The sequence below is a fragment of the Stylophora pistillata genome, chromosome 4 (assembly GCF_964205215.1).
Source record: "Stylophora pistillata chromosome 4, jaStyPist1.2, whole genome shotgun sequence".
Lineage (NCBI taxonomy): Eukaryota > Metazoa > Cnidaria > Anthozoa > Scleractinia > Pocilloporidae > Stylophora > Stylophora pistillata.
Window position 1 is genome coordinate 14,658,230 of NC_142522.1, and position 11,172 is coordinate 14,669,401.

At 38.3% G+C, this 11,172-nt stretch overlaps 1 non-coding gene and 2 pseudogenes across 2 annotated transcripts in view; 1 reads left to right on the forward strand and 2 right to left on the reverse strand.

The window, feature by feature from the left end:
* LOC111321034 (uncharacterized) overlaps positions 1 to 58 on the reverse strand; it is a 4,458-nt pseudogene extending 4,400 nt beyond the window's left edge. Inside the window, exon 1 of the transcript XR_016000507.1 lies at positions 1 to 58. This exon is cut by the window's left edge and continues 648 nt beyond it. The product of XR_016000507.1 is annotated as an uncharacterized LOC111321034 (transcript).
* Positions 59 to 1,195: 1,137 nt separating this feature from the next.
* LOC148732578 (uncharacterized) lies at positions 1,196 to 3,920 on the reverse strand (annotated as a pseudogene).
* Positions 3,921 to 5,977: 2,057 nt separating this feature from the next.
* Positions 5,978 to 6,050, forward strand: Trnat-ugu (transfer RNA threonine (anticodon UGU)). The gene has a single exon. It is a non-coding gene; the product is annotated as a tRNA-Thr (tRNA).
* The last annotated feature ends 5,122 nt before the right edge of the window (positions 6,051 to 11,172 follow it).

The window sequence follows — 11,172 nt, forward strand, 5'->3', positions numbered from 1 at the left end:
TCAACAACATCGCAAGATATTAACATAGATCCTGATCCTTCTTGGGAAACATGGCAAGATATGGGCGCAATTCCTGGTACGTCTTCAGAAACTGTTGGTTCAGAAATGATTGCAAGCGAAAATGTATCAGGTGTGTCGGATAACCAGCATCCTCGGAGACCCAGGGGCTCTTCTGCCCTTAGCTTGAAATCGCCTCACTTCCCCTGGGTCTCCGAGGATGGATAACCAGGTGTCCTACGAAGATCTTCAAAGACAACTTGCTCAAATAAAACAATTACTCGAAGAAAGTAGAGAAAAAATTGTACAATTTGAAGCCGAGGTGAAAAAAAGTTAGTTCCCATGCTTCGAATCTTTCTGAAAAGTGTGAAAACTTGGAGAACAGAATTTTTAAGTTAAATAATTTTATTTCTGACGAAGATATGGCATCTTATACGGGCTTTTCGTCCTTTGGTGTTTTCATGGCAACATACAATTACCTAAATCCAGGGAAAAGTGGAGAAAACATTCGATATTGGCATTCAGTTCCCAGAAATGTAGGCCCAGAAATGTAGGCCCAGAATATTACGAAAAGGATCCACAACTTGATGCTGGAGCAGGAAAGCCAAGAACATTGAACCCTAAAGAGGAATATTTTCTCGTTATGTGCAGATTAAGGCAGGGATTTGCAGAACGCCACCTGGGACTTTTATTCAAGAAATACCAAACCACTGTCAGTAGAATTGTAATTTCATGGGTTAATTTCATGTATTTGAGGTTTGGGCAGTTGAACATATGGCCATCTAGAAAAGTGGTGGATGATACCATGCCTTAAGACTTCAAAAACTTCGCTCCGACGAACGGCTAACGCTCGAAACGTCAGCTTTTGTAATCGTTACGGTGGCCAATTTACGATTTCAACTTTGTTGATATATCCAAATTATTTCGTTACTCCCACCGACGCAGCCCCAAACAGTTTCTTTCGAAACTATCAGCCTTTATTCAAAAACAAATACCCAAATACCAGGACAATTATAGATTGTACCGAGGTAAAGTGTCAGATGCCGAGCAGTTTACTACTTAACAGTGAGCTATTTAGCAGTTACAAGAACCATACAACTCTTAAAGGATTAATTGCTATTTCTCCTGCTGGGCATATATCCTTTATAAGTCAACTATACACAGGCAGCATCTACTACCTGTTGGTGTGTCCCTCAATGTCCCACTATTTTTGGGCAGTTCTTCCCAGATGCCTGCTGAGGATGTTTTTAAAACTCAAAACATTGCATCTCTCTGAATTCATGTTGAGAGTGCAATAAATAAAATTTAAAATTTTCACATCTGGGATGGTGTAGTTCCTCTCAGCCTATTTGGCATTGTAAATCAGATGTGGACTGTCTGTGCTCATCTTTGTAATGTTCAGGAACCAATTACATCTTAGGAATGCAGAAAACTATAATATACCTTAGTTGAAGGCAAAGTCTTGTTACATACTGCACCAAGGTATAGAAATCATAAGTAATATAAATGAAATCATCTTTGGAGTTTATGATCAGTCCACTTGTCAATAATTATGACCTTGTAAGTGTAGCCTGATTTTGATTACACTTATACTCTGAGACAGCAAAAGAAATAAAATGCTGGAAATAATAAGCATTGAGCTTGTCACTCATATTGTCCCAGAATTGTTGATCAAATTTGATTCTCTGGATTGACATTCCTTTTAGTGTATAAACAACAAAGTCACACCAAGCAGCACTAATTATTGCCATTTGGCCCTGAACTTGTGTCATCAATGAACGACAATTGCACTCAGCTGGTTCGATACTGGTACATTTTAATCACTTTATTCGCTCGCGATACTACAAAACTCAACTCGACTCGCTGTTGAAAAACACTCGCCGCTGGCCCATAGCAACGAACCGACCTGTCAATTCACGTAGTAATGTAAAAAAATAGATAAATGTACAGGAAGCGGGAGGGACAACTTGAGCATAGTACTCATGATTAGTTTTTAAATAGCACTGATCACCTACTTATTCACAGAAAAATTTTGGATCAGCACAAGCATCCAGTGGGGTTACAGCAGATTTTGTTGATGGGCATTTAACTTCTAAAATTCCAAAAGGCTGACTACAGCCAAAGTCAATAACTTTGCTATCCGGAGTGGCTGCAAAGATGGGCATATCTTTTAAAATAACCAGCCCACACTTAAGTACTGCAACTGGAGTTTTCCTACCATTCATGAATTTTTGGTATTCAAGAATGGCAGTTTTTTCATACTTTCTCCCATGTGCAGTATATCTACTTGAAAACTCCTTGGGATGCATCATTTCTTTAGCAAAAGTGTTATGATTTCTCTGCCTTCTAGAAATCAGATGAAACCTTGAGGTTGTGAACCTGAACTGTCTCTCATCTCTCACTGCTTGCCTGCTCTCTTGTTTCTGCTTCGATTTTGCTTAGTATATCTTCATCAACCTCAAGTGAAGATAAAAATATTCTTTCTTTACTAGAAAGAGTGTCTGAATAACTCTAGCTTTAGTACATTTCAAAGGAAATTGTGGGTACCTGTTTGTGTCAAAATTTGGATTAGGGCATCTTGTAACTGCACTTATATTGACATATGCAGCAAAGTTAGACTCTGCATAAGACAATTGATAACTGTTTGTAGAGCCAACAGGACTAATACCAAATTTGGTTTGCATCATACTGTTGGGTGTACTTGAGGCCAGAGTGGCAATTCCTATCTTGGGATTTATGGCTGCAACCTCATTTCTGAACTTCTCTTCTTCCATAATGTCAATTTTTGTTTTTCTTCTGGTCTCATAAAGTTGACAAGAAATTGCCTTACCGGACTGCTCATCATCAGGCTTGCTTTTTGCTACAACTAAATCCATCACTGGCTGGGGGTGAATTGAATCACCTCTGCCTCTTGTATGCCAAGTTTGCAAAGTTGATGTACATGCCAGAGAAGGATTTTCATCTAATTCATCATTGAGATCTTCAGTTGTATTGCTCTCAAACAGTGAGTATTTACATATTTTCAACATGAGAGCTAGTGTGTGATTACAATAACCAACTTTTCCTGCAGCACATGTACAAGTGGCATGCACTACTTGTGCAGATATAATGCAGAGGGCAACTTGTATGGTATGAGGAGCTTCATGTTTTTTATAGCTGTGCTAACACTTACACTTAAAGTAAAAATAGTTTCCATCATCATTTCCTTCAATATCCTTTAAATATTCATCTTGCAGAAAAGTCTTTGCACGTTTCAAACTTGTAGGAACAGAATGGTTGTCAACACTTCCCATCCTTTTACCAGAATTTTCTATGTGCTTTTTCATTTCCGATTTGGTAAACAAAGGCAACTTTTCAAGAGTTTTCCCCCAGCCAGTGGTTGGGTATTTAATTTCAGTAACTTCTTTACTATGGGATGAAGATCCTGGAAGGGAGATAGAGCATTCCCTTGCTTTTCGCTTCGTGTAGATCTTGTTAGGATCAGGGTCGACTATAATTTTATCCCTGCCACTTGCAACGTACTCCTCGACTCTGATACAAGATATAACACATTTTTACACTACTTTAAAATGTTTGGATTTTAATTCGCCAATATATCACAGCAACCTTTCGAACAGCGGTGAGAATTAAGCCTCAAAAATATTAAATTTTGGTTCAAAGGATTTGTTTCCTAGTGAAAAAAAATAAAGGATTTAATCTCTTCTTATAACACATCCAAAATTCGATACAAACATACCGCTTTACTAATTGTGCTTTTACGGTCATTCCTTTACATGAATCACCCCTACATCACAGCCAAAACAAAATATCGGCCTTTTTCATCTCTTCTGGCTTTCTTCCGTGAAGTCTAGCTCCAGGAATATCATTTTCCATGAGTAAAACCGTCGCTGCAGACATGTTTTCTCCACGTGTCGCTATATTTATTTGAGTTTCTATTCTCACCCGCCTCGTTTTCATGTATTCGTACCGAGGCTTACCCGAGCGGTCCGTCATTCGGTCTATGTCACCTAACACAGTCACGTGTTTCCCTGTAGATTAGGCGTCGAAACCATGGAATACGGTCAGCGGTTTTTTATGTAGTGAGGATATACACTACACACCTACTAGTCTGAATTTCAGCCGTCTCTTCCCTTTACCCCTTGGGAAAGAGACGGCTGAAATTCACACTACACACCTACTAGTCTGAATTTCAGCCGTCTCTTCCCTTTACCCCTTGGGAAAGAGACGGCTGAAATTCACACTACACACCTACCTCATTTCTTTTCATTGAAAAATATTGTTATCTTTATTATTATTATCATAGTTATTTTCAGTGCCATTCTTTTATCACGATCATGATAATTTGCTATCCCAACAATCACCCTGGGAACGCAGACTCATCGGTGGTTTTCGATTCTCAGGAGCGAAGAAAGACAACAACCGCAGGCTAACCCTTCTTGAAAAGACTCAAGAAGGGGCGAGCCGATAACATCTACAACAACAACAAAGACAAGTGAGGCTGCTAATACTTCCATAATGAAGATCATGAGGAGAAAATTAATCATAAAAGTACGATTCAGTTCCGGTTGGCTTACAAAGAGACAAATTTTCTCTTTGCCATGTCTTTTAACAACGTATTACATACATCCATACATTACATACAATACCAGTTTATTCATGTGAGTTAGGAGTAAGAAAATAAAAGTAAGTAAAGTACATCATGAAAAGGAAACGTGAAGTTAACCCTACTACATTTCCTAGAAAGAAAAAATAAGAAGTATAAAAATAACTGTGTAGACATTGATTATTGCTTATCGCTAGTTACATATTCGCATATTTAAAAAAATACTTTAACCACGCTTTAAACAGATTAAAAGATTCGGCTTCAACCACATACTGCGGTAAAATGATTCCATTCTTTCACTATGCGAATAAAAAAATTATATTTATAGGGGTTAACCCTTGCATTTTTCACCCCCAATTTAAAAAAAGTGGCTAGCTCGTGTCCTTTTGTCTCAAGTGAGTTGGAAAAAATCACTGAACTTTAAGTTATTTAGGCCAAAAACAATTTTGTAGCATTTTTGTAAGTGAAATGAAGTGTCTTGGCTTCTATAAAGCGGGCCAGTTTAAACTTTGATACGTTCCTCATATTCCATTTCTCCACGCTTTTGTCCAAGCGCAAGGCGAGATGCTCTCCTCTGGGCCTTTTCAAGTGCTAGTATGTCTTTACTAAGTATGGACACCACACTGGGGTTGCATATTGAAGAATAGAATAAAGTAATGTAAAGAATAGAAAATACTTCTTGGAGATCCAAGGGTTCTGTTAAATTCTCTTACGGCGGACTATCAAGAAGGCTACCCTTAGAACCTTACACTCCTTATATCATCGAACTGAACTTCTTTCGTTTCATTTTTCATGCTCGTTTATCATATTTCAGACGTGCCTAACACCAAAACAAAATAAAATATCGTCCTCACAAAAAGTGGGAGAAAGGGGGCTAGAGCGAGCGAGGGAAGAGGGTAAGGAGCGTGGAAGTAGAAAGGAAAGGGCAAGACATTTTACTGTCCGCAGTTCGTCCACTAACGAAAAGGCAGCAAGGTTTTACCAATGATTACCGGTAATTACCTATCAAAGCGACTGATCTAAAAAGATCGATCAGGGGTCAATCCAGAGATCAGATCAAATTAAATATGATCGAAGTCGCTCTCGAAGAGACTTCCATTTCACTTTACACAATGCTGTCTCGGTTTTTTTTCTTTTTCTGCATTGTTACACCATCAGAGCTGAGGAAATTTTTTCGCATCGACAGAAGAAAGGGAAGTCTTTGATGCCAGAGCAAAACTTCCTTGGAGATTTCGTGCATGGGGCAAGATTTTAAAGTTTCTCATCAATTATATTAACACTTCTCCCACTTCAAAATATATGAACTTCATATATACATTGTATCTGATTTATCATCACGGGTTTATTACGAATCAACTTAACGGCCTGCTCCCAGTTGGCTTGTTAGCTCAATTGGTAGAGCGCTGCACTTGTATCGCAGAGGTCAGTGGTTCGAATCCCGTACAGGCCTGATTTTTTCAGGTCTAATTTTCGCTATTGCATAAATAGCGCTCTCTGCTGCGAGGATCGTGCATCATACGCATACATCTCCCACTTATATTCCCTTTTTTTTGTTTTCTTTTTTTTCGTTTGTTTGTTTGTTTCGCGTTTTGCACAAGATACTTATTTAAGTAAAAATACAAGACTCAGAAAACAAAAAGTGCCATCATACTAGTGTTACAAGAGACACCAGGGAAAGCTGAAACTGTGCGAGATCCTAATGTAACAATCATTAAGGAAAACTGAATGTGTGCAAGATTCTAACGAGAAAGTCAGGCGAAAAAAAAACATAACGTGTGCAAGATACTAACGTAACATTCGAACACCAAGAAAAACTAACCATGAGTGCACATTGTATACTTTTTTCAACTTAACGATCAGACATAAAGGAAAACTAAGAATGAGATAATAAAAAAACGTAAATTTGAAAAACAAGAAAAGCTTAGTGTCCAAAATACTAACGAAATACCCGAGCACTGAGAAAAACAAAACTTACAGAAGATACCAACATAACAATCGAACACAAAGAAAAACTAGGAATGTGAGAGATACTAACTAAAGTAACATTCGGAAAACAAGAAAAACCAAGTGTCCAAGATGCTAACGTAACAATCGGACACAAAAGAAAAGTAAGACTGTGAGAGATGCTAAAAAAAGTAACATTCTGAAAACAAGAAAAACTAAATGTCCAGGATTCTAACGTAACATTCGTACACGAACGGAAAGTAAAAGTGTTCAGGGTAGTATCGTACTTGTAAAAACTGGAATACTAGACGCATATCTGCGTCAACTCGGGCTTTTAATATCGCACATCTGGAGTTTTCTTTAGGGGACTTCCGTATTGCCATTGTTACTGTCATCATGCAATTCAATCATTGCTGGTCACGAATAAGTCTACTTGTGTTAATTTTTGTCTTCTGGAGTGTAATGAATGTTGCTATGGTACTAGACAACAATCTAAATCATGATAATATATTACCATCTAGGAGTAAGTTCCTGTAGATGTCAAAGGTTGAAATTCAAGAACTTTTCAATGACTTTGAAGGCCAAGTTTTAGAAAATTGAAGGACCACTTTTGGAAAGTTTGCATAAGCAATTTTAAAATAATTTAATCTTATTTCTCAGCTTTTCCATGAAAGTACTGTAATTTTCAACTTGAAAGTTGTTATAGAAAAAGCATTGCAAATATCAAGCCTCAGTCCTCAAATTCAAGTACTTCAAGGCCTTGAGTGTTTAATTTTTAAATTCAAGCATCTTCAAGGACTTTCAAGGCAATTACAAACCCTGAGTAGGTAATGTATTTGTCTTTAACTGCAAGGAGAGGAGAATTTTTTATCTATTATTTGTACCAAGTCATATTTTGTTGCCAAATGTTCACCCAAGGAGAGTTGTCAGAAATCAGTAGATTAAAGCAATATTACTGTTCAATAGTTAATGTTTTTCAAAGAAAATCTTGGAATATTTAAGAGGAAATGTGGCCAAAAATCGAACATTTTCAAAATATGGTGGCAACAGCCGAAAAATCGAGTCGGCTCATATTCTCAAGTTAGGTAGGCCTTATAGCGAAACAAAGCACTGCATACTTCGTTTGGCTGAATATCGATTTATTTTCGAGGAAATCGACAAAAGCTGAATTTTGTCCAAATGCCGCTTTTGAAGCTCAAAATTTCAGACGAATCTCGGAGCGTCGCGCCACGAATTGAAAACACTTGGACCGATAAAAACTACCAAATCTCGAAAAACAACATCAATACATATGTTGACAGCAATTTGAGAAATTCTTGAACATTTATTTACACAACGTAATCGAATTTATCCGACCTTCTTCTAACAAGATTAAAAATAGGTCAAAAGTAGCCTGTTATTTAACTATGTGCTATACAAAATAATCGACTGAAAATCTGGCTTTTGGAAGGCGAAGTGTGGTTCTTTTCGATCTCCAAAGGATTTTTTGGGGAAATGATTCAGTGCGATTTAATCAAATTTTAAAGTCGGATAAAGTGAGCTGATTTGACGATGCCGTCAGTTATTCGAAAATGTACACATTCACACGCAAACTCGATTGTTTCGCATTCTTTACATCCAATCTTTAGCTTATTTAATATGATATCATCTTACCGTCCATATTGCTGTACCAAAAAAGGGGATTACAGTCCTGGAATTGTTGCATTGCTCCCATAATAGCGTTCTAACTTGGCAGGATAGTCAACACCTCCTGATAATGATTGTTTACAAAGCTATCTCAGGGTTTCTCTCTTTCCATTTCGTTAAAAAGGAGGCTGTAATTCACGTAAGAGATCTTTGTTTAAACACAAGTCTAACTAAACCGCGAACCGAATGTTGGCGAAATGTTGGCGAAATGTTGCTAGTTTAGAAACATGTTTCTCGTGTGCGGAATAACGCTAATTGATTCAAAATTAGGGTCCACAGAAATCGACAACTCCGCAAAAATGAAACTTTGGACTGTGAAGCACTTGGCTATAGGAACTAAGGTCGAGTGTTAGACTGAAAGCATAGTTAGTAGAAGGGACTGGATCCCCTCTACTAACTATGCTGAAAGGAAATAAGAGCAAACAATTATTTAACTCCGATCCTTATTGAGTTCATATTTTTATTTTGTAAATTATTGTTTTGGTTGATAAAGCTCATTTTAGGACAAAAAAAACCAAAGATAAACCTAGTTCGGGGATTAAAACTTCTGCTTGCTACAATACTACTGTAGTTTACTATTAATAAGTTTTCAACTTCCCTGCACTCTTACTAATATAAATTTTCTTCAGTTTACGGTATGTAATATTCAAAATGAGTTACAGTCAAACCTACCAAATGAAATTCGAATTCAGGGGGTGTTTTTGTCGTTAATCGCTGAAACCACACTGAGTATCTATAAAAACACTTGGTGCTTACTTTTGTGTAAGAAGGAACCGGTCGAGATGACAATTGCCTCGAGTAGAGGTAAGGATCTTAAATAATTTACAAGTATTTTTTAAGATGCTGAAGAATTGAATCATATTTGTTTCCTCTTCCTCACTATTGTAATCTCTATTGATTGTTTGATTAATTACAGAACAAAAGTTACCTTGAAACTGGCATTTTCGTTTACTAATAAAATGAATTGCAGAGAAAAGATGTGAACTCTGCAACAGCATTGCGTGTCGTTCTCCTCATAAGGATATCTGCTGCTCGTTCAAAACTATAGTAAGAGTACGCTGTAACTTCGAAAGACGATTCAGAAAACCGTCGGGAAACGGTAATTATACCTCTTCTTGCCTTTTCAAGGCGGATTGAGAGCAATTCCGCTAGTCTCGGTTTTTCCCGGCCAAAAGACGAAGTTGACCCAGTTCTTAGCCGAGCAGCCGTGTTCTCTCCTCCCGCTGACATACATTCCATGACAATTTGTCCCTCGCTTAGTGCAAAGCTTGGTTTGGGGTGAACGAGAGGCTCTAGTCGGAGGCGCAGACTGGAGTTCCTTCTGATATATCAAACCATGCTCAATAATATATCGCCATATGATGCACTGATTGGCTTTGAACTTCTATAAGAAGTAGTCAGTCACTTCTTAAATTTATTATCTTGGAAGGACAGATTTAAGGAGATAGGCACAACGTGGGTTTGTTTACTTTCTTTTTTCTGGTTAAATCTAGATGTCAACCTTTTCCCGATGGGCGTGAACATTCTGGTCTGACCAGAAAACGGGCTTATGTTAAATTTTTCATTACGCATCAGCCACCGGCTCTATAATATTTCGCCATATAATGCACTGATGGCTTTAGACCCGACCATATTTGAGGGGGATAGATCACTACTTGGCTACCTTCTTGGGCAAGAATACTAAATAACTCAGTAACAAGTTCAGTTGAGTTTTCAAAGCCACTGTTTCCAAACTGTAAGTATTTGACGTGGTATACCGACTCGCACTCGAGTCTGCTGTGTCAGCTGGTACAACGATTACTCGAAGCGTTTCTTGAGTTCCGAGATACGCAGAAATAGTTTTATTTCCAGATGTGAGCTTTTTTTGGACAGCTGCCGGGAAAAGGTGGGTGTGAAAAGTGTGAAAAGTGTGAAAAATGTGAACGTGCTACCTGGGTCGTAGACTTACTACCGGCACGAGTAACTTAACAAGGCACAGTAGCCTCTGGAGAAGTACCATGAAACATTCAGTTATGATACATTAAATTATGATTGGATTTAGATAATTGTTTGCTCCTGTTTCGTATATGTAACACACGACCTTTGTTCCTGTAGCCACGTGCTTCATAATCCAATGTTTTATTTTTGCAGTAGAGAGCGCTATTTATGCAATAGCGAAAATCAGACCTGAAAAAAATCAGGCCTGTACGGGATTCGAACCACTGACCTCTGCGATACTAGTGCAGCGCTCTACCAATTGAGCTAACAAGCCAACTGGGAGCAGGCCATAAAGTTATTTAATTTAATCACTTTCACCAGAGTGTGGTGATGGTCGCACAACAGAGCGAGGCTCCAAATTAAGTGCGCCCAATATCCCACCCATCCCACCCCAGGGGAGGATATCCATCACACAGTAATCTCGTGTGTGGGAAATTAACGTCTCCTACCCCAACCCTGCAGGAGACGGGACCTCCATTTATTCGTCCCTATCCGAGAAGACTAGAATATCTAACCATTTCTTGATGTTATAGAAAGGTAGCAAATTCTTCTCAATTATTTTAAGACCCTGAGTATTGGTCCGGCCGGGGCTCGAACCCTCGACCTCCCGCACAACAGTCCAGCGCTCTATCCATTGAGCTAACCGGGAGGCGGTTAGCTCAATGGATATATGAACTTCATATATTCATATATGGAATATATGAACTTCATTTTTTCATCGTATCTGATTTATCATCACGGGTTTATTACGAATCAACTTTATGGCCTGCTCCCAGTTGGCTTGTTAGCTCAATTGGTAGAGCGCTGCACTAGTATCGCAGAGGTCAGTGGTTCGAATCCCGTACAGGCCTGATTTTTTTCAGGTCTGATTTTCGCTATTGCATAAATAGCGCTCTCTACTGCGAGGATCGTGCATCATACGAATCTATGACCGCAGTTCAAAATATATGAACTTCATATATTCA